Below are 3,320 nucleotides of genomic sequence, written 5' to 3' on the forward strand. Positions count from 1 at the left end.
ATTAAAAAAAAAAAAAAAAGAAGAAAATGAAGTCCCTAGGTGGTGCAAACAGTTAACACCAACCAAAATGTTGGATGTTCGAGTCCACACAGAGGCAACTTGGAAGAAAGGCCTGGTGATCTACTTCTGAAAAATCAGCCACTGAAAACCCTATCGAGCACAGTTCTACTCTGACACACATGGGGTGGTCATGAGTCGGAATCTACTTGATGGCAACGGGTTTGGACAGTGGGCATTGGCTAAACAAGAAACTGGGAACATTAGACCTGGGTGACACCTCCGCCTCACCTCACCCCCAACATTAAAACAATATAAAAGGCAGTGAGCCCATGAGTCTGGTCCCCTCTGACGTGGCAGTTCCCTCCCTCCATTAGGCTGCTCTGACCACAGAGCTTCTGGAATGCCTCCATGAGGAGCAAGGAAGGCACTGGGGCGCCATAAGCATCTCACCACTGTTATCCCCAACCTCGGGTGCAGCCTTTGCACAGGCTGGGTGCTTGCTCGGCAATAAAATGAAGTGAAAACACCATGTCACTGTTCTCAGCAATCATCAAAACCAGTCCAACCTTTGCGGCTGGCACATCCCATTTGGCAGATGTTGGCAAGATTTTGTCAGAATGACTTTGGGGTTCAAGACAGGAAGAAGGAAAGTTCAAAATAAGCAAAAGACTCCACACACCCGTGTTATACAGATGGCCTGATTAGGCATTCAGGAATATCCTAACCAATAGTTTAGACTAGAGCTAGAGATTTAGAGGAGAAGAAGGTTTACAGAAAGGGAGGGGGACTGTGGTTCAGGTCAGCCTTTCCTGAATGCTACTTCCTGATTTGGAGCAGGTGAAGCAGGTGATGGTGAATGAACGCTAGGCACTGGGCTCTGAACAGAGGGACTCACTCTGAGCCTGTGGGGTGGGGAGCTAAATGCCTGTAGCACTCCCTAGGCATTGAGACAACCTACAAGCCTGGAGGCGGGCAACTGAAGGCAGTTTATGGTGTTATGACCTCCCAATTTAAAAGGTGTATTTCCATTGAGCTGCCCAGCCAGCCCTCTCTCAAACCATTCCTTAGCTGGACGCCACCTGATCTCGTGCTCACCACTATGGAAGAAGGCACAGGTAAGCTTGGAGGACGTTTGGGAGAGAGCAAGTATAAGGAATAGGGGTTCTCCAGACAAGCTCCAGGAAGGCAGGCAGTCCAAAAGTGAAACTGACTAGTCAGCACAACTGGACTAAAGCAAAAGCTAAGAAGTTTCCTGAACACAACCAAACACTTTGAAGGACAGAATAGCTGGGGCTGGGGTCTGGGAACCATGGTTTCAGGGGACATCTAGGTCAATTGGCATAACAAAGTTTATTAAGAAAATGTCCTGCATCCCACTTTGGTGAGTGGCGTCTGGGGTCTTAAAAGCTTGCAAGCGGCCAGCTAAGATGCATCAATTGGTCCCAATCTACTTGGAGCAAAGGAAAAAAAACGTGAAACTGATGATGACTAGGAGAAAATGGGAATCACAGGCCAAACCTTACACCTGAGCCCTTGTTTATGAACAAGAGAAAGGAGGGAAGAGATTTAGCTACATCCCTAGCACCGTCTAGCAAGGACTTGTGAAAACATAAGGATGAGCACTGCGAGGGTGAGGTCTTAACTTCAGAACCTCCAGGAAACAGGAAGCCCCGTGTCAAGGTATTAATAAAGTGGGCAAAGAGTGAGGTAGCAATGTCCCATGACCTCTGGGCATGAGGCTTCAGGTCTTCCAGGTGACCTTCACCATCTCAAGAATAGGTCTTTGGTTAGAGTAGGTGTTTCAGAGGACACTTCACTCCAGAGGCCAGCAAAAGCTGGAACCATGTGAGGATCAACTGCATAGCAGCAGACCAGACAGAAGCAGTAGAGATGGATATTCAGAAAGTTGGGGGAGGTGGTAGTGTGCCATGTCAGCATGAGGCACACCCTGTGGGTAGTGGTGGCACACCCACGGAAGGCTTGATTTGTCCCACCCATTAGAGGTGGTTAACACTAGTCAATACCACATCCTCAGGCAGCTAGAATCATAGCCCTCCTCAAAGACACAAAGAAACAGGGGTTTTTGTAACCCCAACCTGCATTAGGACTTTATTTTGTCCTCTACGGCATCCCCAGGGCCTAGAAGAGCCGAGTAAGTAAGTTAAGTAAAAGTATTATGGGTTGAATTGTGTCCCCAAAAAGATATGTTGAAGTGTTAATCTCCGGTACCTGTGAATGTGACCTTGTTTAGAAATAAGGTCTTTGAAGATGTTACTAGTTAACATGAGTTCATACTGGAGTAGGGTGAATCCTAATCCAATATGAGTGGTGTTCTTATAAAAAGACAAAACATACAGAGATAGAGAGACACAGAGAGAAGACAGCCTTCTAGACATGAAGGCAGAGATTGGAGTGATGCATCTACAAGCCAAGGAATGCCAGGATAGCCAGCAATCACCAGAAGCTAGGAAGAGGCAGGGGAAGGTGTTTTCCTAGAGCCTTCAGAGAGAGCACGGCCCTGCTGACACCTTGAATTCAGACTTCTAGCCTCCAGAACTGTGAGACGATAAATTCCTATTTTTTTAAAACTGCCCAATTTGTGGTACTTTATTATGGCAGCCTTAGGAAAACTAATACAGTAAAGAAGTAACAACCCACTTTGGTCAGAAAGAAAGGTGCTTAATATGATGCATCTCACAGCGGCCTATCTTGTATTAAATGAAACTATGCTACACAGTGCCCCAGGAGTGGACCAGGTCTCCAAGCCCCAGGACTATGATAAGAGTGTGTATTCTGACCAATGGAGGGCCCAGAAAATAAGCCCAGTGGTCTCTGAAGCATCTGCCAAGAGGAAATCATAACCCAAATATCTACAGAAATTCTTGGGCCATCACAATGGGGATAACGGAGTGCTCAGGGGCCTAGAAGGCCCAGGGTTGGATTCATCAAGGGGAATTCCTTGTGAGGTAGGAGCTGTGGTGAGATTGTGAAGAGGTGACCAACACCCCAAATTAGGAGCTCACTTCCTAAAGGACACCCCCCTGAGCCACTGAAATTTTCAGGTAGATCATCTCACCTGACAGACCGAGTTGGCCATATGGTTTATGAAGGACACTTCCCTTGTGTCTTTGGTGTTCTTCATTCTCCTTTACTCCAGGTGGTTGGGACCAACTGATGCATCTTAGATGGCCGCTTGCAAGCTTTTAAGACCCCAGACGCCACTCCCCAAAGTAGGATGCAGAACATTTTCTTAATAAGCTTTGTTATGCCAGTTGACCTAGATGTCCCCTTAAAGCATGGTCCCCAGACCCCTACCCCTG

This window comes from Trichechus manatus, unplaced genomic scaffold, assembly GCF_000243295.1.
Source record: "Trichechus manatus latirostris isolate Lorelei unplaced genomic scaffold, TriManLat1.0 scaffold00081, whole genome shotgun sequence".
NCBI lineage: Eukaryota > Metazoa > Chordata > Mammalia > Sirenia > Trichechidae > Trichechus > Trichechus manatus.